Genomic DNA, 27,119 nt, shown 5'->3' with positions numbered 1-27,119 from the left:
GAATCTTGAGTTAAATGCACTCGAGAAATCGAAAAACATCGCTCGCACCATGGTTCCGGCAATCTCCAGAAATGAATGTACCCTATGTAACAGAGAAAGAATGGCATCATCCACCCCCAATCTATGTCGGTAGGCAAACTGAAGGGGATCGATAAAAGCATTGACCCTTGATCTTAAGTGAGCAAGCACTAATCTTTCCAAGGCCTTCATAGCGTGAGATGTTAAGGCTACAGGACGATAGTCATTTAGGGTTGCAGGAGAAGAAGTCTTGGGTACCGGCACCAGACAGGAAGTTTTCCATAACACAGGTACCCTCTGTGTTTGTATACTTCCATTAAATAGGCGTGTAAAGACAGTACACAGCTGGTCTGCACACACTTTAAGGACACGTGAGCTGAGTCCATCAGGTCCTGCAGCTTTACCAATGTTAAGTGACTTAAACTGCCTCCTCACATCATTTTCGGATACTCTAAATTTAGTCTGCTCATCCTCCAATATCGATGTTGCAGAATTTGCACCCAATTCCCATCCACTATCAGTTGGCAGTACACATGTACTACTAAACCTGTTGAAATACTCGTTCATCTCATTAGCCTTGTCCATTGTTCCTCGATCATTTTCAGGCCTCATCTTAAGCCCAGTCAGTAATTTCATTCCTGTCCAAACCTCCCTGGTATTATTGTGGGACAGTTTCTTTTCAAGTTTAATTCTGAAGGCTTCCTGGGCCTCCTTTATTTTATGCTTCAATTCATGCTGTATCATTTTAATTTCCTCTTTGTCACCCAGTTTAAATGCCTTTTTTTTCCTGTTGAGCAAATGCTTCAATTCCTTTGTTATCCATGGCTTGTTGTTTGCAAAACACCTAATATTTTTAGCCGGCACCAACATATCAGTGCAGAAGTTAATGTAGTCAGTCACTCTACCAACCACTTCATTAACATTTGTATACTCGTCCATTGTCCCAAGCAACACATCCCAGTCTGTAAGATGAAAGCAATCCTGCAAAGCCTGTTCATTTGTTGGACTCCACATTCTAGCTAATTTAATGGTAGCAGGCTGTGTACTAACAACAGGTTGGTAGACTGGTGACAATGGTACAAGATTGTGATCAGACTTCCCCAAGGGCGGCAGGGTAGACGATGAATAAGCATTCTTGACATTCGCATAGAGTAAGTCCAAAGTAATTTTGTCACGTGTTGTACACTTAACAAATTGATAGAATTTAGGTAAGGCAGTAGAAATTTTAGCCCGGTTAAAATCCCGAGAGATTACAGTAAGCGAGTTGGGGTGTTTCAGCTGGAGCCGAGCAATGACTCCTGACAGCACTTCACCTGTGCAGCCTCATGGTTTGCAGTTGGTGGTATGTACAACACTATTGCAATAACAAACGAGAATTCTCTAGGAATATAGTAAGGTCTGAGGCCAACAGCTAACAGTTCAATGTTCGGACAACAATGGCGCTACCTTACAGTCACATGCCCCTGATTGCACCAACCATTGTTTATGTAGAGTATAACTCCACCGCCCTTTTTTTTGCCGCTATTCATAGTGTCTCTATCCGCCCGGACCATGTGGAATCCTGGTACTGAGACACTTGAGTCTGGGATCTCGCCACGTAACCATGTTTTAGTAAAACACATCGAACTGCATTCCTTGTATTCCCTCTGGGTCCGTATTAATGCCAGCAGTTCATCCGACTTATTACCCAGTGATTGAACATTCCCCATGAATGTTTCTAAACCCGAACGGGTTCCTTTCGTACATACACATCACCCCATCATGCCACTGATCTATAAAACCATCAATAAGCACTGGCATCTCCTTTCAGAAGCCTACCCACAAATAGCATCCTTCCAAACACCTGCACTGATGTGCAAACGCAGACCTAGGAACTACAAAAACTCCCTGGTCAGGGCCGACATTGGCAGTCTCACTAAACAACCTAAACAACAATTCCTGAACTCACAGCGAATGGGTACATTCCCATGCTTGAATTGCGCATGTTGTGCCAATGTAATTAGATCCAGTGAATTCCTACATCTGCACACAGGCAAGAGATTTAAGATTAATGGCTTTTATACTTGTGAAACCAACTTTGTGGTGTACCTAATTAAATGCCCGTGTGGCCTCCTGTATATAGGGGAGACCACACAGCATGTGCGGGACAGAATTTCAAGCCACAAATCTACAATTAGACTGAAAAAAACTTGGCTCCCACTCCCACACCACTTTGCTCTGGCCAACCACTCAGTTTCCCAACTCCGCTACCAGGTGATAGAAAGGGTAGAAAAACCCAGACGTGGGGGTGATCACGTTAAACTTCTGAAGGAAAGAGAATCCTTTTGGATTTATATGCTACAGACTATGGCCCCCAAAGGCCTCAACAGGGAATTAGATTTGATCTTTTAGTTGAGTGGATTGTTCTATACGTAACTTTGATATGTTGTAACTATATCTGCCGCAGGTTCTCCAAGTTCTCCGGTCAAGGTCGCCCCCGTTTCTAACCTATGTAATTCTTTTTGTCTCCACCCTTCCTTCCCACATCAGACCTCTTGAGCAAGCATTATAAGAAAAATATGTATTTGGTTTTCTTTTCCTCTATTTGGCTGATCTGGGTAAGTCCCCTTTATTTTCTCTTTTTTCATTTTTTGAAAAAAAAAATTATTTTCTTCATTTTTCCTTTTTTCTTTTCTTTTTTCTTTTTTCTTTTTTACCTTTCATTTGCTTTTTTGCCATCCCTTTTTTCATTATTTGTGTACTTGTTTTTTTCTTTTATTTTTTCCTTTATGTTTTTTTTTTGTAGCTCTCTTGTTTTTCCTCGTTTGTTTTTTTTCCTCTTTTTCCTGTTTTTCTTAGTACATTCTTTCCAGTCATGGTTTAGTCGTGTTAGGACTGGCGGAACGCACCAAGAAAGATGATACAGATGCGTTCGCAGTCCGGGGTCCACCATGCAGGTGAAAACCTGCTGCTAGTAAATACAGGCTATATGGCGGTACACTAAAGTATATACACGTGGGTTCAACCTCACCCAGCGTGAAGGGAGCAATCCTGTTGCGTCACAGGATCGCAGTACCGCACCTAAAGCGTGAGCGAGTAGTCAGCGTACTTAACCCCAACTGGGATTGAAGTCCGATTAGACCCTCGCTGGCACTACACCGCAACTGGGTGTGTAAGGTAACTAAATATAAATATATGAATGCACAGGAGTGCGAGCAATGCCGCACTGACGGACGCCACCAACCACACTGACTTGGGTATGGAAAGCGCAAGGCAAGCGCACGGCGCCGTACAGGCGGACACAGCAAGAGGACGCTGCAATGTGTGTTTCGTGCTGTTGGATAAGTCGGGCGCTAGATTAGCAAACATACACCTTCCGCGAACAGACATTCAATAGGGAGGGTTATTTAAAGAGCGACTTTCACTCACAACACACACACATATATACAAGACAATACTAGCGCATGGCCGTGCGGTCATGCGCAGTTTATATAGTTGCAGCACAGGAAGTGGCTACAGAACTTTTGCCCTTCCAAGACCTGCCAAAAGGACCAATGGGATGTGCTGCAGCACCTGAGCATGTGACCCTCGATCTCCAACAGGAGAACCTGCCCTGGGCATGCTCAGTGCGTGCAAACAAGGACTTAGATCCAGAAACGTCCACTCGCCGCTGCCCAGCACTGGCCTTAATGGCAGAAGCAGGAAAAGCAGCAGCAACTCTTCGCACAGAGTCAGACTGAGCGAGACGCTGGGATCGACGTCCCTGCTGAGCAGACTCCACTGCGGCTGGGGGAGAATGGGAGACCACAGTGGAGACGGATCGAGATTCCCCCTGTGCAGCAGAGGAAACTCGACTCCTAACATTATCCCCCCTCCTAGGGCCCCCCCCCCTCCTTGGGCCTCGCTACGTTCGAAGGCAGCAATGAGCTGCGGAGCCCGAATGTGCTCAACAGTAAAGTATATCGTGGCACAACTGTGTCGGTGCTCAAGTGAGGTATCCCACACCAGAAAGTCTAATAAATAAATAACTTGGCACTCAACTTGGTGAAAAGTGGTAATTGAAAAAATCAAAATTTATTACTTGGAATGGCAGTCCAGCAATATATTAGACGTTTCGGTCAGTTATTATGACCTTCTTCAGTAAACTGCACAAGTATATAACATAATGTGATAATTACAAAATAGAAAATGACAATATCAAAATGCATGAAAAAAGGACAACAACGTAAAATCTCAAAAAACAAAGTGTGTGATGGAAGGGAAGGAGAGAGAGGTAGGGAAGTCGTAATTTTACATACCCGACTGCTGTGGTTATGAGTATAATCGGCACTTAGTATGAATATAACAGGGTAGTCATATGAAGAACCCCGTACTCTTAATAGTAAACGGCCTAGGACAACAAAAAAACCGAATGAGGACACATCCCCTATCAGTGCCTAAATATGTGCCTAAATATGCCTAAATGTGTAGAGTAATACTAACCGATCAAAGAAATATCTAATGCAACCCACAGGAAATGGATAACTGCAGAAAAGGAGCTGTAGAAATAGGGAGAAATAATGAATAGAAATCTGAAATATACAGGTGAGGGGGAGGGAAGGAAGAAGATAGACCTACTTGGAATAACTATGGCTTCCGGGAATAATATATATGTGTGTGGGACCAGATAGCGTCCAGATCACTAAGGGTAAAAGGAAATACTGTAATTGGGCCCATAGCATAAGAAATTGAAAAAATAAATATACAAAATAAAATGATGCTCACCAGAAGTGAATAGAATGATGCTCACCAAAAGTGAGGAGGTCTCAATATAGACCCATGATACCAAATGGGAGCTGAATTTTCTGGTGACAAGGAAAAATGTATAAGACTCTGCAGTGGAGCGTAGCTATAGTAAGAGAGGCAATCTGGCTCACCTATTATGTAAAACGCCCTGGAAAGTCCAATATGGGTAACGAAAAGCAGGCAGCTCCTAGAGCATATAAATAATAAGAGACGGGCCAGAACATCTAAAGCAGGGGACCAGAGTAATGTTACAAGAACTCACCGGAGGAACGTGGGCTGGACGGGAACATCAACGCGGTGTCCACCGCTTGTTGAATGATCAGAGACTGGATGCGCCGAGCTACGTAGCCAGGAGGCGGGACTAAGCACCGGAAGTGCGGCCGGACGTAACCGGTGTGAAGAATCATGGGACTTGTAGTCCCTAGTGGCGATAAAGTGAGGGAGACAAATCGCCACTAAAATGATATTGGGGCTAAACAGCGGACCATGTACCACAGGGGTGGCCGCAATCACTGTAGCGACACGCTACGAAGCATTATATGAAACTAGAAGGCGGGCACCTCCTCAAAACCGGAAAGACCGACCGGAAGTGGGCGCAAAGAACTATGGAATATGTAGTTCTGGGAGTAAACGCTGAAAATAGCATCACAAAGAAAGGATCGGAACTCTATTAAAAGTAATAGGCAGACACCTCCCCAAAACCCCGAAAACCGACCGGAAGTGGACGCAAGGAACAAAGAGTTCCGAGTGACACTGTAGGAATAACCTATCAAAAGGAGCATATAGTGAAAAATAAGAAAAGGCAGAGGGGTAAGGGGGGGGGCATGTTGTAGTAGGAAGAGGAGATGACTAATGAACATATGGAGTATGTAATCCTGGCTGTAATTTAAGACCAGTTCTACTTACAAACGAAAGGTACAGCTATGGGGTCTAATGTAGCTCCGCCATATGCTAACAGCTACATGGCCCTCTTCGAGGAAGAGATTGTCTATCCAGACCCTCTGTTTCAAGCCTATTGCCCCTTCTGGAAACGATACATAGATGACGTCTTTTGTCTATGGACAGGTACGCCTCAAACCTTGGACTTGTTCTTCCACACTCTCAATACATCTTGGCCAGGACTTACCTTCACAATGACAAGCAGTACGGAAAGAGTCAACTTTCTAGATACACTTATCTTCAAGGATGAGCTAGGTACACTTAGGACAGATCTGTATACTAAACCAACCGACAGAAACAGCCTGCTGCACTACAGCAGTTCTCACCCTACAGCTACAAAGAGATCGATTCCTCGGTCACAATTTAAACGGGTACAGAGGATAGTTACAGATCCTAATCTTCTAGAGATTAGAACAGACGAGATGTACCTCAAATTTAGGGAAAGGGGTTATCCCCCCGATCTCCTTGCAGAGGCTATCAATCCCCATACTACATCACGTCCCTTGAATAACAAGAGAGTACCCTTTGTACACGTATATCATCCATATGTACACATCTTACATCACAGCATCAGACGTCACTGGAACTTGCTCCGTACAGCCCATCCTCAGATCCCAGAATTTCAAGATCACTTTCTGCTATGCTACAAGCGCTCTAATAATATCCGAGATTCACTAGTCAAAGCTGACCTGGGCACTAGTAAGGAGAGTACACAACGCTTTCTTACTCAACCCAAACATGGCACCTTCCCATGCCTACATTGCACCCAATGTAATAGTGTTATTAAGGGTGACGTTTTTTTCCATCCTCACTCTGGCAAAAGGTACGACATAAAAGGGTACTTCACTTGTGACTCGTCATTTGTTGTTTATGCGATTAAATGTCCATGTGGCCTCTTGTATATTGGCGAGACCACTCAACCTATTAGATCTCGGATTTCCAAGCACAAATCCACAATCCGTTGCCAGAACTTATTACTACCACTTCCATCCCATTTTATATCCAAGGGCCATAACATATCCCAATTAAGGTTTCAAATATTGGAACACATCCCAGTACAGAGACGAGGCGGAAACAGAATCTACCTCCTCAAGAAGAAGGAGGCGTACTGGATTCACGAATTACAAACTTTATCTCCGAAGGGCCTCAATAGAGACTATGACCCTCTGGCCTTCATCTAAATTTAAATTAACTTGAGTCTATATTTAAAGTGTTACTTCTCTATTATAAAGTAATTCTTATATGTTAGCCATTTATAATATTATCTGTACAATACACTGTATACTAATATGTTGGTTTCTCTTTACAGAGCCGCCTCTATTGACAATCAACATGCAAATCACTGCCTGCTCCCTCCCCCTCGGATTTCCCCTCCTTTGTTCCCTACCCGGCTGCTATTGTGATGTTTTGATTTCAGTGAGTGTTGTGCCTCTCTTAGATACACAGATCCACACTTCCGACTTCAGCTTAAATTACAGCCAGGATTACATACTCCATATGTTCATTAGTCATCTCCTCTTCCTACTACAACATGCCCCTCCCTTACCCCTCTGCCTTTTCTTATTTTTCACTATATGCTCCTTTTGATAGGTTATTCCTACAGTGTCACTCGGAACTCTTTGTTCCTTGCGTCCACTTCCGGTCGGTTTTCGGGGTTTTGGGGAGGTGTCTGCCTATTACTTTTAATTGAGTTCCGATCCTTTCTTTGTGATGCTATTTTCAGCGTTTACTCCCAGAACTACATATTCCATAGTTCTTTGCGCCCACTTCCGGTCGGTCTTTCCGGTTTTGAGGAGGTGCCCGCCTTCTAGTTTCATATAATGCTTCGTAGCGTGTCGCTACAGTGATTGCGGCCACCCCTGTGGTACATGGTCCGCTGTTTAGCCCCAATATCATTTTAGTGGCGATTTGTCTCCCTCACTTTATCGCCACTAGGGACTACAAGTCCCATGATTCTTCACACCGGTTACGTCCGGCCGCACTTCCGGTGCTTAGTCCCGCCTCCTGGCTACGTAGCTCGGCGCATCCAGTCTCTGATCATTCAACAAGCGGTGGACACCGCGTTGATGTTCCCGTCCAGCCCACGTTCCTCCGGTGAGTTCTTGTAACATTACTCTGGTCCCCTGCTTTAGATGTTCTGGCCCGTCTCTTATTATTTATATGCTCTAGGAGCTGCCTGCTTTTCGTTACCCATATTGGACTTTCCAGGGCGTTTTACATAATATGTGAGCCAGATTGCCTCTCTTACTATAGCTACGCTCCACTGCAGAGTCTTATACATTTTTCCTTGTCACCAGAAAATTCAGCTCCCATTTGGTATCATGGGTCTATATTGAGACCTCCTCACTTTTGGTGAGCATCATTCTATTCACTTCTGGTGAGCATCATTTTATTTTGTATATTTATTTTTTCAATTTCTTATGCTATGGGCCCAATTACAGTATTTCCTTTTACCCTTAGTGATCTGGACGCTATCTGGTCCCACACACATATATATTATTCCCGGAAGCCATAGTTATTCCAAGTAGGTCTATCTTCTTCCTTCCCTCCCCCTCACCTGTATATTTCAGATTTCTATTCATTATTTCTCCCTATTTCTACAGCTCCTTTTCTGCAGTTATCCATTTCCTGTGGGTTGCATTAGATATTTCTTTGATCGGTTAGTATTACTCTACACATTTAGGCATATTTAGGCACATATTTAGGCACTGATAGGGGATGTGTCCTCATTCGGTTTTTTTGTTGTCCTAGGCCGTTTACTATTAAGAGTACGGGGTTCTTCATATGACTACCCTGTTATATTCATACTAAGTGCCGATTATACTCATAACCACAGCAGTCGGGTATGTAAAATTACGACTTCCCTACCTCTCTCTCCTTCCCTTCCATCACACACTTTGTTTTTTGAGATTTTACGTTGTTGTCCTTTTTTCATGCATTTTGATATTGTCATTTTCTATTTTGTAATTATCACATTATGTTATATACTTGTGCAGTTTACTGAAGAAGGTCATAATAACTGACCGAAACGTCTAATATATTGCTGGACTGCCATTCCAAGTAATAAATTTTGATTTTTTCAATTACCACTTTTCACCAAGTTGAGTGCCAAGTTATTTATTTATTCGAATGTGCTCAACAGGCTCCCAGGACCTGTCCTCGGGACCATAACCCTTCCAGTCCACCAAATAAAATTTTTTACCACGCACCACCTTGCACCCCAAAATAGCGTTCACCTCATAATCGTCCGTAGACGAACCCGATGTCCCAGCAGATGACTCGGAGAACCGGGACATATACACGGGTTTCAAGAGGGACACATGAAAGGTGTCGGTGATACCCAGGTGTGGCGGAAGGGTCAAACGATAGACCACAGGATTAACCTGCTCGAAGACCTTGAATGGGCCCAAGTAGCGAGGAGCAAATTTAGTGGACTCAACTCGCAACCTGATGTTACGGGCGGAGAGCCACACCAAGTCGCCCGGAGCAAAGGTCGGAGCGGGGCGCCGATGAGCATTGGCGGAGGACCTCATTCTCTCCTTAGAGGCCTGAATGGCATCCTGAGTGCGGTCCCAAATATCCCGTGCCTCCACAGCCCAGTCTGCCACCCTGGAGTCGGCGGAAGACACGGGCATAGGCACAGGTACCCGTGGATGCTGACCATAGTTGAGGAGGAATGGGGTTTGTCCAGTGGAGTCGGCTACGGCGTTGTTCAGTGCAAACTCTGCCCATGATAGCAAGGATGCCCAGTCATCCTGCCTGGCTGAAACAAAATGTCGCAGGTATGTGACCAAGGTCTGGTTGGCCCTCTCTACCAACCCATTCGTCTCGGGATGATAAGCGGACGAGAGATTCAACTCAATACTGAGAAGACGACAGAGCTCTCTCCAGAACCGAGACGCAAACTGGGGACCCCGGTCACTGACAATTTTGTCTGGCATACCATGCAGGCGGAAGATATGTCTAATGAACAACGCTGCCAAGGCCCGTGCAGAAGGTAACCGTGGTAGCGGCACCAAATGCACCATTTTTGAGAAATGATCGGTGATGACCCAAATGATGGTACAGCCGCGAGACTTGGGCAAACCCACAACAAAGTCCATCCCGACCATCTCCCAGGGCCTATCTGCCACCGGCAGGGGATAGAGCAAACCAGCTGGCCTTTGACGTGGAGATTTATTTTTGGCGCAGGAGACACACGCCAGAACATAATCCCTGACATCCCGGACCATATGCGGCCACCAGTACGTCCTCACCAGTAGCTCAGATGTCCTCTTTGTCCCAAAGTGTCCACCCACTCTGGACGAATGAGCCCAAGAGAGAACCTCCGGTCGCAAATTAATGGGCACAAAAGTCTTGCCCGGAGGCACAGACTCTAGCGAAACCGGCGCCACGGTTCTCAGGCTCTCGGAAGGGACAATAAGCCGAGGCTCCTCTTCCTCCTCCTCAGTTGACATAAGGGAGCGAGAGAGAGCGTCAGCACGGATATTCTTCTCCCCGGCGAGATAATGAAGAGAAAAGTGGAACCGGGAGAAGAACAGGGACCATCTGGCCTGGCGAGAATTTAGCCGCTGAGCTGTCTGCAAATAGACCAAATTTTTGTGTTCCGTGTAAACTTGGAAGGGAAACCGCGCACCCTCCAGAAGGTGTCTCTACTCCGAAAAGGCCAACTTCATTGCTAGCAACTCCCTGTCCCCGATGGAGTAGTTCCTCTCCGCTGGCGTGAAGGTCTTAGAGAAGAAGAAGCATGGATGCTTCCGACCTTGAGCATCCTTTTGGTAGAGGACTGCTCCAGCACCAACGGACGAGGCATCCACCTCCATTAGGAAAGGCTTATCCACATCGGGACGATGTAAGATGGGAGCGCTTGCAAAGTGGGACTTAATAGAAGTGAAGGCCTTGGAGACCTCTTCCGACCACAATTTGGGGTTCGCTCCCTTCTTGGTGAGGGCTACCAAGGGAGCCACCAGAGTTGAGAAGTGGGGAATGAACTGGCGGTAATAGTTTATGAACCCCATAAAGCGCTGCACCGCTTTAAGAGAATGGGGCTCTTGCCAGTCCATCACAGCCTGTAGTTTGGCAGGATCCATAGCCAATCCCTGGGCGGAGATGATATAGCCCAGGAAAAGTAAGGACTCCTGCTCAAACACACACTTCTCCAACTTCGCATAAAGAGAGTTTGCCCGTAGGAGGTCGAAGACTTTGCCAACATCTCTCCGGTGGGAGTCAATATCAGGAGAAAAGATGAGAATATCATCCAGATAGACTACCACCGAGGTGGAAAGCATATCCCGGAAGATGTCGTTGACAAAGTCTTGGAAAACGGCAGGTGCATTACAGAGCCCGAAGGGCATCACCAGATACTCATAGTGCCCATCTCTGGTGTTAAATGCCGTTTTCCACTCGTCCCCCTCACTTATGCGAATCAGATTATAAGCACCCCGCAGATCTAGTTTAGTAAACACTCTAGCTCCCCGAAGCCTATCGAAAAGCTCAGATATCAACGGCAAAGGGTACTTGTTCTTAACTGTGATAGCATTAAGACCCCTGTAGTCTATGCATGGACGTAGTTTTCCATTCTTCTTCTGCACGAAAAAGAACCCTGCCCCAGCAGGTGACACTGACTTCCTGATGAACCCTCTTGCCAGATTCTCTTGTATGTACTGAGACATTGCCTCCGTTTCCGGGAGAGATAATGGATAGACTCGACCCCGGGGAGGCTCAGCACCAGGCAAGAGATCAATAGGACAGTCATAGGGGCGATGGGGCGGAAGAGTCTCCGCTGCCTTTTTGGAGAACACGTCTGCATAAGACCAATATTGCTTGGGGAGAGAGGAGAGATCTGCGGGTACCTCTGTAGTAGTAACCTGAACGCACTCTCGATGACACCTGTTCCCACAAGATTCACCCCATCCCAGAATTCTGCCTGAGGACCACTCGATGTGAGGAGAGTGGTACCGTAACCAAGGTATCCCCAAGAGAACCTCATCAATTCCCTCAGGAATGACGAGTAGAGATATAATCTCCTGATGAGATGGTGACATGGACAGAGTGAAAGGGATAGTTTGATGTGTAATCTGTGTGGGCAGTGTCGACCCATTCACCACTCGTACCGTTACTGGTTGAGATAGCATGACCAGAGGAATTGCGTGACGTTGGGCGAAGGCTGAAGACATAAAATTGCCCTCCGCCCCAGAATCCACGCAGAGTTCCACCGAGTGAGAGGATGAGCCCAATGTTATTGTCCCCTTAAAGGACAATTTGGAGGCAAACGTCGCCGTGTCTAGTGCACCTCCACCAACTACCACTAGACGCTGACGTTTCCTCGACCGCTGGAGACATCTGGAGGCAAGATGTCCAGACTGTTGGCAAAGATGACATATCTGGAGTGCACGAGCGGTCCGGGACTTAGATCCTGCTCGAGACTCTACCACAGGCTCATGGGGCTCAGGAGCCTGGTCTGGAGATTCCAAAGGTTTGGCGAAGGTGGGAGCCAGCCGAAACCTCTGCCTACACTGGGCTCGCTCTAACCTCCGCTCGTGAAAACGGAGATCAATTCAAGTGGATAGAGTTATTAATTCCTCCAGTGTGGCGGGAATCTCCCTAGTGGCCAGGGCGTCCTTAACGTGGTCAGCCAGCCCCCTCCAAAATATTGGAATGAGGGCTTTATCCGACCACTCCAGCTCAGATGCTAAGGTGCGGAAGTGGACGGCAAAATGACTGACCAAGGACGAGCCCTGAGTCAATGCCAACAATTGGAGCGCCGTATCATGGGTGACACGAGGTCCCAAAAAGACCTGTTTCAGAGTGCTCAGAAACAACGGAGCACTCTGCACCACATGATCGCTACGCTCCCATAGCGGCGTAGCCCACTGCAACGCTCTGTCCGACAGAAGAGACACTATAAATCCCACCTTAGCCCACTCTGTAGGGAAACGAGAGGCCAGAAGCTCGAGATGGATAGAGCACTGACTCACGAAACCCCTACAAGACTTACTGTCACCAGAGAATTTCTCTGGAAGCGGGAGGCGAGTTAGAGTCGGGACAGGAGCGGCAGTGGACAAGGTGGCTGCAGCAACACTAGCAGCCTGTACAGCGACAGCAGTGACATCCACAGCCGAGGTTGAATGCTCAAGAGCCGCCAACCTTCCCTCCAGCTGCTGGATGTACCGCTGTGAACGCTGATCGTCCATCATTTACTAGCCAGACCCTGGCGCTAGTATTATGTTAGGACTGGCGGAACGCACCAAGAAAGATGATACAGATGCGTTCGCAGTCCGGGGTCCACCGTGCAGGTGAAAACCTGCTGCTAGTAAATGCAGGCTATATGGCGGTACACTAAAGTATATACACGTGGGTTCAACCTCACCCAGCGTGAAGGGAGCAATCCTGTTGCGTCACAGGATCGCAGTACCGCACCTAAAGCGCGAGCGAGTAGTCAGCGTACTTAACCCCAACTGGGATTGAAGTCCGATTAGACCCTCGCTGGCACTACACCGCAACTGGGTGTGTAAGGTAACTAAATATAAATATATGAATGCACAGGAGTGCGAGCAATGCCGCACTGACGGACGCCACCAACCACACTGACTTGGGTATGGAAAGCGCAAGGCAAGCGCACGGCGCCGTACAGGCGGACACAGCAAGAGGACGCTGCAATGTGTGTTTCGTGCTGTTGGATAAGTCGGGCGCTAGATTAGCAAACATACACCTTCCGCGAACAGACATTCAATAGGGAGGGTTATTTAAAGAGCGACTTTCACTCACAACACACACACATATATACAAGACAATACTAGCGCATGGCCGTGTGGTCATGCGCAGTTTATATAGTTGCAGCACAGGAAGTGGCTACAGAACTTTTGCCCTTCCAAGACCTGCCAAAAGGACCAATGGGATGTGCTGCAGCACCTGAGCATGTGACCCTCGATCTCCAACAGGAGAACCTGCCCTGGGCATGCTCAGTGCGTGCAAACAAGGACTTAGATCCAGAAACGTCCACTCGCCGCTGCCCAGCACTGGCCTTAATGGCAGAAGCAGGAAAAGCAGCAGCAACTCTTCGCACAGAGTCAGACTGAGCGAGACGCTGGGATCGACGTCCCTGCTGAGCAGACTCCACTGCGGCTGGAGGAGAATGGGAGACCGCAGTGGAGACGGATCGAGATTCCCCCTGTGCAGCAGAGGAAACTCGACTCCTAACAAGTCGTTTTATATTCCTTTATTCTTAGTTTAATTTTTTAATTTTTTCCATTTTTTTGATTTTTTCTTCTTTATTTTTTTTTCTTCTTTACTTTATTTTATTTTACTTTATTTTATTCTATTTTATTAGTTTTTCATTTATTTTTTTTAAAAATTTTTTCATTTGTGTGCAACTCTCTATTCTTTCCTCCCAGCTAGAGGGAGTATATACCCCCATTTTAGCTTGCTTACCGAGATTAGGCATAACTCTGCTTACTTAAAGCATACACAACTTCCTCTCTTCTCTTTTTCTTCATTACTATTTTTTATTTTTTATTCATATCTTTTTATTTTTTCCTTTTTCATCTTCTCTTTCTTTCGCTGACTCTGTGACACTTCCATCTATACCTCCAATACACATACACCTGGTTCCCAGCCTCTTGCTCTCATGTTCTCTCTGTTTTCTCTTTATACATGCTCCCTAACTTTTCCCTTTACATACACGCTCCCTTAGCGCACTACGTATGCGCTGTACCTCTACGCTGGTTACTTAGACTCCGCTCTAACCTGCAGTAGCTTTAGCCATAGTGCTCTGCATATCTCCCTGAGCACGCAGGCGCCGGACTATCACGCTGTTGGCGTCTACTCTGTGGCCACAGTTAAATAAATAAGGCAGCACACTGCAGCGCTAGAACATACAAACTTGAAATACGAAATTTGAACTGCATTACTGCACTAGAAATGAGGTAAGGCAAGCGTAGGACCTGGTATAAGAGAGATGCCGTAAAGTGGCTACCAGGTACACATAAAATTGGCCATTTTTATGCGCTAAACGCTCTCATTTTTCACATTTCTAGTGCAGTAATGCAGTTCAAATTTCGTATTTCAAGTTTGTATGTTCTAGCGCTGCAGTGTGCTGCCTTATTTATTTAACTATATACGAGTTGGCGACTCTAGGTTCAGCACCTGTTCACACTTAGTCTATGTTTGGATGTGCAGGTCAGGTTTTTGAAATGTATACTCTGCGGCCACAGCGCAGACTCAGTCTGAACATACAGCGTTCCTAGCCTCTTTCCCAGCCTGAGCCACTGCGCAGACCCGTATATGACCGTATGGGTCTTGTGCATAAATACCCGTGGCCTTACACATTGGCCCCCACATCACCCACTAGGCGGACGCGCTTTCACACAACTCCACCGGAGCTGGTAATTATTAAGTCTTTCTCCTCTTGCTTACAGTGGCTTTCTTGTTTTAGTGGGCATTTGCTTATACCCTGTTGTTCTCTCTCCCTTCTCTCTACTTCCCCTTAGCCCTATGGGAACTCGGCTCTTTCTCCTCTCCTTTGCCTCTTTGGCATAAGGTCAGTGCATTTCATCAGCGACCTGATCGCTGCACCTGGTTTTCCTGTTTTAGATTTGTATATGTGCTCTATGTGACTGTTTCTCCGGAATAGCCTTGCTCCTACCTGCAAATATTGGGGACTCCCCACCCCTATGATAGGGTCTCCAAAGCATGTTCTTGTAATTGTATGGGACAGAGTACTGTTGTTACAGCTGTCAATTAGTACCATTATGAATTTTGGACCTGATGTTATTGTTGTTTTTGTTATTGTTTTTCTTGTTTTCCCTTTTTTTCGGTTCTTTTTAATATATTACATGTATATATATACAGTTCACTTATATGTTTGTATCTGTTTTACAGTGAGGTTTTGATAATGACCCGCTGGGGTCGAAACGTTACCCGAATTGAATAGTCCGCCACCCATTTACCTCCTAAAAAAGCACCTGGTGATGTTTATTGTATATGTTAATAAAGAAACTACACAGTTTGCTGAACTTTCAACCATTTGAGTGCTGCTGATTTTTCCTATACTTTCAATAAGACACAGGAACTGCCGGCACCGACTCCCTATGCACACAGTGAGCATGCACAGAGCAAGCAGCAGACATGAGGCACACAGAATGGAGCTGGCAACAGAGAGAACTCACAACATGGCACAATCTGATGATTTGCAGAAGAAGAATAGGTCCACACATACAGTAGACCAGGCCATCATGACATCTTCAGGGTAGAATTAGGCAGGCAGGTCACCAGGAATCTCAGAAAACAAAGTCTCTTGGTGCTCAACAGGGTTAGCTTCCACAATGAGCTGGACCACCTCCTCTAGTTAGATAGGTAACAGGGACTTGAATGCTGCTGTCTTGACATGTTCACCAGCCAGACACTTGGAAACAGTAAAGCCTCCCATTGGGTTCAAATTTTGTCCGACAGGTAGCAGAGATGTTCTTGGATACTGAACACAGGAAAAGTCATTGGAGATGAGTGTGGAGAACAGCACCTCCACCAGGTGAGAGGGAAGTTGAAGTGAGTACATTTCTGTTTCACCAACCTGCCACAAGGACACTGAAGGTATCCACATAAGAACCATCTTCTGCCCGTTATCCAGAAGAAATCGTCCAAGCGGCAGGGATGTTCCTGGGAACAGATTGCTGGTATAGTCACTGGAGATGTGTGGAGAGATTGAATTTGTAACCGCTTCCCCATCTTTAGTGACATCACTACATCTTGACTTGATGATTAGCAGACCAGCTGAAGAAGTAGATGACTGTTATGATCTGGTGGCCTTGGAGCAGCATGAGACGTACTCTGGAGAAGGTGGTCCCCGCACTGACCGCAAACCCTGAACCCAGCAGCGCAAATAGAAGTAGCCGTGGGGGGTACCTAACACTCCCTAAGATCTAACTACCCCTAAAGACAGAAACAGGAAACCTATCTTGCCTCAGAGAAAATCCCCAAAGGATAGATAGCCCCCCACAAATATTGACTGTGAGAGGAGAGGGAAAAAACATACGCAGATATGAAATCAGATTTTAGCATAGGAGGCCATACTAGCTAAAAAGAAAGAATAGAACAGAGTACAATGCGGTCAGTATAAAAACACTAGAAAATATCCACCGCAGAAAATACGGATCACCACATCTGACTAAAGACATGGGGGGTATATCTGCGTCTCCAGAGAAATAGCTAGGCTGAAAAAAATCCTTCACAGACCAAGCTGGACAAGACAAAAACTTGAAAATGCACAAAACTATAAGGTCCACTGCAGTTGCACAGCAAAAACAAAGCCAGGACTTATCTTTGTAGAAAAACACAGCAAACTGGAGAGACCAGCAGGGAAGTGAATCCTTCAAGAACAATGGACAACTGGCACTGACTAAAGGATCCTGCAAAGCTATATACTCCAGTCAGTCCTGCAATTAGTAGATACACATGTCCACTCCTGCAATCCAGGCACAACTGCATTACCCTCTACAACCACCGGAGGGAGCCCAAAAGCTGAATTCACAACAGTACCCCCCCTTGAGGAGGGGTTACCGAACCCTCACCAGAGCCCCCAGGCCGATCAGGATGAGCCCGATGAAAGGCATGAACCAAATCAACGGCATGGACATCAGAGGCAGAAACCCAAGAATTATCCTCCTGGCCATAACCCTTCCACTTGACAAGGTACTGAAGCTTCCGCCTCGAAAAACGAGAATCCAAAATCTTCTCAACAACATATTCCAACTCCCCATCAACCAATACAGGGGCTGGAGGATCAACAGAGGGAACAACGGGCTCCACATATTTCCGCAACAAAGATTTATGGAAGACATTATGAATAGCAAACGAGGCCGGAAGCGCCAGGCGAAAGGACACTGGATTAATAATCTCAGAAATCCTATAAGGACCAATAAATCGAGGCTTAAACTTAGGGGAAGAAACCTTCATAGGAACATGACGGGAAGATAACCAAACCAGATCCCCAATCCGAAGTCGGGAACCAACACACCGACGACGGTTAGCAAAACGCTGAGCCTCCTCCTGAGACAGCACCAAATTGTCCACCACATAAGCCCAAATCTGCTGCAACTTGTCGACCACAGAATCCACACCAGGAAGGTCAGAAGGCTCAACCTGCCCAGAAGAAAAACGAGGATGAAAACCAAAATTACAAAAAAAAGGCGAAACCAAAGTAGCCGAACTAGCCCGATTATTAAGGGCAAACTCGGCCAATGGCAAAAAAGCCACCCAATCATCCTGATCAGCAGACACAAAGCATCTCAAATAGGTCTCCAAGGTCTGATTAGTTAGTTCAGTCTGGCCATTTGTCTGAGGATGAAATGCAGAAGAAAAAGACAAATCAATGCCCAGCTTGGCACAAAAGGCCCGCCAAAACCTAGAAACAAACTGGGAACCTCTGTCGGACACAATATTCTCAGGAATACCATGCAAACGCACCACATGCTGAAAAATCAACGGAACCAAATCAGAAGAAGAAGGCAATTTAGGCAAAGGAACCAAATGAACCATCTTAGAAAATCGGTCACAGACAACCCAGATAACCGACATTCTTTGGGAAACAGGAAGATCGGAAATAAAATCCATAGAAATATGTGTCCAGGGCCTCTCGGGGACCGGTAATGGCAAAAGCAACCCACTAGCACGGGAACAGCAAGGCTTAGCCCGCGCACAAATCCCACAGGACTACACAAAAGAACGCACATCCCGCGACAAAGAAGGCCACCAAAAGGACCTACTAACCAAATCTCTGGTACCAAAAATCCCAGGATGGCCAGCCAACACAGAACAATGAACCTCAGAAATCACTTTAGTAGTCCATCTATCAGGAACAAACAGTTTCCCCACAGGACAGCGGTCAGGCTTATCAGCCTGAAATTCCTGAAGAACCCGTCGCAAATCAGGGGAGATGGCAGAAAGAATCACCCCTTCCTTCAAAATACCGACCGGCTCAAGAACCCCAGGGGAATCAGGAAAAAAACTCCTAGAGAGGGCATCCGCCTTAACATTCTTAGTACCAGGAATGTACGAGACCACAAAATCAAAACGGGAGAAAAACAGGGACCATCGAGCCTGTCTAGGATTCAGCCGTTTGGCAGACTCGAGGTAAATCAGATTCTTATGATCGGTCAGGACCACAATACGGTGCTTGGCCCCCCTCAAGCCAATGTCGTCACTCCTCAAATGCCCACTTCATAGCCAACAACTCCCGATTGCTGACATCATAATTGCGTTCCGCAGGCGAAAACTTCCGAGAAAAGACGGCACACGGTTTCATCAAGGAACCATCAGAATTCCTCTGAGACAAAACGGCCCCTACCACAATCTCAGACGCGTCAACCTCAACCTGAAATGGAAGAGAAACATCTGGCTGACGCAACACAGGGGCAGAAGTAAATCGGCGTTTAAGCTCCTGAAAGGCAGAAACTGCCACGGAGGACCAATTCGTCACATCAGCGCCTTTCTTGGTCAAATCGGTCAGAGGTTTAACCACACTAGAGAAGTTGGCAATGAAACGACGATAAAAATTAGCAAAGCCCAAGAATTTCTGAAGGCTCTTCACAGATGTGGGCTGAATCCAATCATGAATGGCCTGAACCTTAACCGGATCCATTTCTATAGATGAGGGAGAAAAAATGAAACCCAAACCAGAAACCTTCTGCACTCCAAAGAGGCACTTTGACCCCTTCACAAATAAAGCATTATTACGGAGGATCTGAAATACCATCCTGACCTGTTTCACATGAGACTCCCAATCATTGGAAAAAATCAAAATATCATCCAAATATACAACCATGAATTTATCAAGATAACTCCGAAAGATATCATGCATGAAGGATTGGAACACAGATGGGGCATTAGAGAGTCCGAATGGCATCACTAGGTATTCAAAATGGCCTTCAGGCGTATTAACTGCAGTTTTCCATTCGTCACCCTGCTTGATACGAATAAGATTATATGCCCCTCGAAGGTCAATCTTAGTAAACCAGCTAGCCCCCTTAATCCTAGCAAACAAATCAGTAAGCAAAGGCAAGGGGTATTGAAATTTGACCGTGATCTTATTCAAGAGGCGATAATCAATACAGGGTCTCAAGGAGCCATCCTTCTTGGCAACAAAAAAGAACCCCGCTCCCAACGGTGAAGAGGATGGCCGAATATGCCCTTTCTCCAAAGACTCCTTAATATAGCTCCGCGTGGCGGTATGTTCAGGCACAGACAGGTTGAAAAGTCGGCCCTTAGGGAACTTACATCCTGGAATCAAATCAATACCACAATCACAGTCCCTATGCGGTGGAAAGGGAACTGGATTTGGGCTCATCGAATACATACTGGAAGTCAGACAAAAACTCAGGAACTTCAGAAGAGGGGGAAGAGGAGATTGACATCAAAGGAACCTTATCATGAACCCCCTGACAACCCCAACTAGTCACAGACATGGATTTCCAATCTAACACCGGATTATGTAGCTGCAACCATGGAAAACCCAGCACAATATCATCATGCAAATTATGCAACACCAGAAAACGACAATCTTCCTGATGGGCTGGTGCCATGCGCATGGTCAGCTGTGTCCAAAACTGAGGTTTATTTTTAGCCAACGGTGTAGCATCAATACCCCTCAAAGGAATAGGGTTCTGCAAAGGCTGCAAGGGAAAACCACAACGTCTGGCAAATTCTAAGTCCATTAAGTTCAGAGCGGCACCTGAATCCACAAATGCCATGACAGAAAATGATGATAATGAGCAGATCAAGGTCACAGATAACAGAAATTTAGGTTGTATAGTACTGATGGCAACAGAACTAGCGATTCTCTTAGTACGCTTAGGGCAATCAGAAATAACATGAGCAGAATCACCGCAGTAAAAACACAACCTATTCTGACGCCTGAATGTTTGACGTTCAGATCTAGACAAAATCCTATCACATTGCATAGGTTCAGAAATTTGCTCTGAGGATAACGCCACAGCGCGCACAGTTCTGCAATCCCGCAAGCGCCGATCAATCTGAATGGCCAGAGACATAGAATCACTCAGACCAGCAGGCGTGGGGAACCCCACCATAACATATTTAACGGATTCAGAAGGACCCTTTCTGAAAATTGCCGCCAAGGCATCCTCATTCCATTTAGTCAGTACAGACCATTTTCTAAATTTCTGGCAATACGATTCTGCCGCTTCTTGACCTTGACACAGGGCTAGCAAGATTTTCTCAGCCTGATCCACAGAATTAGGCTCATCATACAACAACCCCAATGCCTGAAAGAACGAATCAACATTAAGCAAAGCAGGATTGCCAGATTCCAGGGAAAATGCCCAATCCTGTTGGTCACCATGCAGCAGAGATATGATGATTTTAACCTGCTGAATAGGATCACCAGAAGACCGGGGTCTTAATGCAAAAAACAGTTTACAGTTATTTTTGAAACTCAAAAATTTGGATCTGTCACCAAAGAATAAATCAGGAGTGGGAATCTTAGGTTCTAAGGCAGGAGTCTGAACAATGAAATCTGAAATCCCCTGTACCCTAGCAGCAAGCTGATCCACCCGAGAAACTAACTCCTGAACATTCATGTTAATACTAGACTCCGTAGCCACCCAGAGGTAAAGAGGGAGGAACAGACCAAACAGGCTAAGGAAAAAAAAATGGCTCAAAATTTTTCCACCCTTCTTCTGAGATGCAATTAACTCATTGTTGGCCAGTTGTACTGTTATGATCTGGTGGCCTTGGAGCAGCATGAGACATACTCTGGAGAAGGTGGTCCCCGCACTGACCGCAAACCCTGAACCCAGCAGCGCAAATAGAAGTAGCCGTGGGGGGTACCTAACACTCCCTAGACCCCTCGGCACAGCCTAAGATCTAACTACCCCTAAAGACAGAAAAAGGAAACCTATCTTGCCTCAGAGAAAATCCCCAAAGGATAGATAGCCCCCCACAAATATTGACTGTGAGAGGAGAGGGAAAAAACATACGCAGATATGAAATCAGATTTTAGCATAGGAGGCCATACTAGCTAAAAAGAAAGAATAGAACAGAGTACTATGCGGTCAGTATAAAAACACTAGAAAATATCCACCGCAGAAAATACGGATCACCACATCTGACTAAAGATATGGGGGGTATATCTGCATCTCCAGAGAAATAACTAGGCTGCAAAAAATCCTTCACAGACCAAGCTGGACAAGACAAAAACATGAAAATGCACAAAACTATAAGGTCCACTGCAGGTGGACAGCAAAAACAAAGCCAGGACTTATCTTTGTAGAAAAACACAGCAAACTGGAGAGACCAGCAGGGAAGTGAATCCTTCAAGAACAATGGACAACTGGCACTAACTAAAGGATCCTGCAAAGCTATATACCCCAGTCAGTCCTGCAATTAGTAGATACACATGTCCACTCCTGCAATCCAGGCACAACTGCATTACCCTCTACAACCACCGGAGGGAGCCCAAAAGCTGAATTCACAACAGATGACACTGCTGACTGTCTTTGATGCATGGGGCCCAGACACTTCTCAAGACTGGGTAAATTCAAATGAAGCACTTTACTGGACCTCTTGACCAGAGCGGGTGGTAGAGTCCTTGGCTCAGAATGACCTATGGGCATAACAGGCAGCATACGGAAAGCAGGGTTACAAGCAGGCATTAGTTTTTGATTAGAAATGTGTTGGAAACAATGCAATATTGATTGATTCTGTATTGGGTAATTTTCTTTGTACTAAGGTTTTTATGATTAAGTAATGACTTCAATAGCATAGGAAAAATGGAAGGATGACAAACCTTTGTGCAGGTAGCAATTCAGAAGCCAATTAATGTGCGTCTTGCCACGTGAAGAGGGAGTTTTGGCTCATAGATCTCTAATGTTCCAGGCACACTCAATAGTGCATAGAAATGATCTTCAATTGCAGTAGATCCTGGTCAACATATAAAACCCAAACAGTTGTGTCCACCAGTGAGGGCTGTTAAGGTCCTTTTATACAATAGATAAACTGCAAACAATGGAAATATAGCCGATTGATTGATGCTTGTTCAGCTCATCCTTTGGTGATTTAAAGAGCTAATATATAATAACTATATACAAGGTATGATGAAACATATAACCAAATTTGCTTCTACTTGTGAAAAACAATACAATAAATAGCAACTATGTAACATTAACCACATGCGTTCAGTGCTTACTGTCAATATACACCCAACATCCATACTATTTTTAATCGTGTTTCAGCAGCTATAGCCTACAAATGTTCCCCTATTCACAACAAGTAGCACATGCCGTGAGTTTAATATTGCAGAATTCCCATGTGCATCATGTATGACATAGTCTGACAATGAAGATGGCCCATGTGAGGTGTGCCTATGAAGTGAATTGATGCCTAGGGACTCCCAAGTTATGACTTATAGATTATGATGTGGAAGTTGTAATGGAAGACAGTGGTATAAATTTATTCTCGAGAGAGAGAGTACATAATAGAGTTTAATTCTGAAAAGAAACAATGCTTGAAGTTCTCATAAGTTACCACAGTGCTTGAACACAGTTTTGCAAAGTTTTAGTTTTCCAGATTGACAACTGTGTAATTGGTTTATAATGAAATAAAATAAGACAACAGGCATGTTTCAGTTTGACAGAATAAATATAGAAACTAACTGATATGAATAAATAGGCAATTATAATAATACTAAAATCTGGCTATCTAAATGCATCTGCACGCAGCATCTAGAATTTGCTCCTGTGTCTCCTCGTTATGTCTTTTGTCTGCCACATGGCCATTGGCTAATGATGATGAACTCATGTTGTGTTGTTGTCTTCTACTGTATAACTCTGGTTCTACCTTCAGATTCCCGCTTTCAGAGATGTCAGAGAGAACCAGCACCAAACCCAGATTTACAAATAGACAAAACAAGCCCATATGTAGGAGTGCCATCAAGGCAAAAGTCGAGGATTGGATGTTAAGTTACACAGAGATAGTCTCTAATAAAATGTTTATCTGTATGGCATGATTGTGGCTTTGTTAATTGAGAGATGCTGGAAGTAGTAGGCATTTAGAATCATGACATTTAAATCCAATACATGTTACTATGGATTTTTGTTCATTGAACCTTTTTCACTACCAAAGAAATATAGCATGTTTGGGTACCAATGGCCATATGTCAGCATGGATCCTAGCTACAGAAGTAATCTGGTGATCTTTTTAAAACTGAGATTATGAGACTAAAAATTAGTTCAGAATTATTACTGAAGTTGTGACCAGTAGAGTTGAGCGACCTTGACCTTTTTAGAGTCGAGCCGGGTTTCGCGAAACCCGACTATCTCAAAAGTCGGGTCGAGTGAAATCGGCCGATTATGACGTAAAGTCGGGATCGACCGAAACACGAAACCCAATGCAAGTCAATGGGGCAGCATAGTCGGCAGTGAGTGGGGGCCAGGAAAACACCTAGAGTGCCCATTTTAATGTCAAAACCATCCATTCTTCTTAATGAAGCTTGTCAAGCGTAATTTACCTTATAATAATTGGAAGGCATTTGAAATTGGGGGTCATTTGGCTAAAGTTGTGGTGGGTAGGGCTGGTTCAAGTAATTAGTGGGCCCAGGAAATCTGGACCACGTCACGGCAGTGGAGCAGGGAGAGGTAAGTATTTCAACTTTGCAAGTGCTGTGAACCTGAGCAAGCAGGGGGGGCCCACTCGTTGGCATTGGCACTGGCACAGGGCCCCTCAAAGTACAGCGGTGTGTTTGCACGGCGGGGGCGCCTCCCACCGGCAGCAACACTTTTGCGTACCATGAGAGGCCCTGTGCAAGTGACGTCGCCAACTAGTATTCCTCCCCCCACCTGATGAAGGAACCTGCACTTTCATCTGCACCTTCCTGTTTGTCCCCGTGTAAGGTGGTATGGTATGCGGGAAGGGGGACCTGACTTTCAGCAGGGTCACAATCTTGCAGTGTAGCATGCACGGGAAATGTTGCGTTATGGGTCAATGTACCAGCAGACTCATCTATCACTGGCTGGGCAATGGGCAGGATGAGGAGGAAACACAGATATAGGCCCAAAGAATAAAGTGGGCTAAATGCAGTTCAAAATTGGTAACACAGGACTAATCAGGGGGCATTGCAGTGGAGGACAACTGGAATGAGAGGCTGACACAGAGAGTAGGCCCAAATCAGTAAGTAGTCGAAATGCAGTTCAAAATTGGCAACAGTAGTAAACAGGCGGCACAGCTTTGTTCAGTGGAGGAGAACAGCAAGGAGTGGCAGACACCGATAGTAGGCCCCAACCCAACTAGTAGGCCAAATGCAGTCTAACATTAACAACTACTTAACGAGCGCCTGAAAACGGAATTTCAGGACAAGAAACCAGGAGAACAGCAAGGAGCGGCAGACACCGATAGTAGGCCCCAAACCAACTAGTACGCCAAATGCAGTTGTTCCGTTTAACCACAATTTAATGAGAGCCTGAAGATAGAAGTTCAGGAAAGGCAACCTGGAGAACACCTTGGAGTGGAAGACACCGTCTCTCTACACCCCATACCCAATTTGTAGGTCTAATGCAGCGTAGTTTCCAACAACTACTAAACGAGAGCATGATGATCGAAGCATTGGCGAGGAAACCTGGGGAACACCTTGGAGTGGAACACACCATCTCTCTACAGTGGAACACACCATCTCTCTACACCCCATACCCAATTTGTAGGCCTAATGCAGCGTAGTTTCCAACAACTACTAAACGAGAGCCGGAAGATCGAAGCAATGGAGAGGAAACCTGGGGAACACCTTGGAGTGTAACACACCATCTCTCTACACGCCATACCCAATTTGTAGGCCTAATGCAGCGTAGTTTCCAACAACTACTAAACGAGAGCATGATGATCGAAGCATTGGCGAGGAAACCTGGGGAACACCTTGGAGCGGAACACACCATCTCTCTACAGTGGAACACACCATCTCTCTACACCCCATACCCAATTTGTAGGCCTAATGCAGCGTAGTTTCCAACAACTACTAAACGAGAGCCGGAAGATCGAAGCTCAGGAAAGGCAACCTGGAGAACACCTTGGAGTGGAACACACCATCTCTCTACACCCCATACCCAATTTGTAGGCCCAATGCAGCGTAGTTTCCAACAACTACTAAACGAGAGCCGGAAGATCGAAGCAATGGAGAGGAAACCTGGGGAACACCTTGGAATGTAACACACCATCTCTCTACACCCCATACCCAATTTGTAGGCATAATGCAGCTTAGTTTCCAACAACTACTAAACGAGAGCCGGAAGATCGAAGCAATGGAGAGGAAACCTGGGGAACACCTTGGAGTGTAACACACCATCTCTCTACACCCCATACCCAATTTGTAGGCCTAATGCAGCGTAGTTTCCAACAACTACTAAACGAGAGCCGGAAGATCGAAGCTCAGGAAAGGCAACCTGGGGAACACCTTGGAGTGTAACAAACCCTCTCTCTACACCACGGAAGGGCTGATTCTTAGGAAGGAAGGCTGTCGGAAAGAAGCAGGGTGCGTCTGAGGGTGATTATATTCTTATTAGGTATATACTCACCCTCGGACGCGCCCTGCTTCTTTATTTGTAATGAATGTTTATTTGCAATGTGGTTTTGACTTACTCTATTTTTTTGGTAAATAATGATTTTATTATTTTCATTGTTTTGCATCTTCTTGGCAATAATATAAAGAAGACGCGACAGGACAACACTCGGTGGATGCCATATCTGTGTTTAAAATTGAAAAAACCTTTCAGTTAACTACTTGCAGGAGAAAGTTATTGTAGCTGGTGGCCATTTTTAGTACTGTACCAGATTTTTGTTGTATGTGTTTGTTTTTAATGTTAAAATGCCTGCATTTGATATCTCTCCAGTATTTTCTTTTTTATAAGCAAAATACTTACCGTATATACTCGAGTATAAGCCGACCCGAGTATAAGCCGACCCCCCTAATTTTGCCACAAAAAACTGGGAAAACTTATTGACTCGAGTATAAGCCTAGGGTGGAAATGCAGCATTTACCGGTGAATTTCAAAATTCATTATTTCCCCATAGCTGTGCCATATAGTGCTCTGCACCGTTCATTATTTCCCCATAGCTGTGCCCCATATAGTGCTCTGCACCGTTCATTGTGCCCCATTGCTGTGCCCATATACGGTGCTCTGCACCGTTCATTGTGCCCCATTGCTGTGCCATATACGGTGCTCTGCACCGTTCATTGTGCCCCATTGCTGTGCCATATACGGTGCTCTGCACCGTTCATTGTGCCCCATTGCTGTGCCATATACGGTGCTCTGCACCGTTCATTGTGCCCCATTGCTGTGCCATATACGGTGCCATATGCTCCCTGCATGTCCCACATATATACACAGCTCTGCCGCCTGCATGTC

Source organism: Ranitomeya imitator, chromosome 7 (genome assembly GCF_032444005.1).
Source record: "Ranitomeya imitator isolate aRanImi1 chromosome 7, aRanImi1.pri, whole genome shotgun sequence".
NCBI lineage: Eukaryota > Metazoa > Chordata > Amphibia > Anura > Dendrobatidae > Ranitomeya > Ranitomeya imitator.
The sequence above is the reverse complement of the archived record's forward strand: the minus strand, read 5'-3'. Positions refer to the sequence as shown.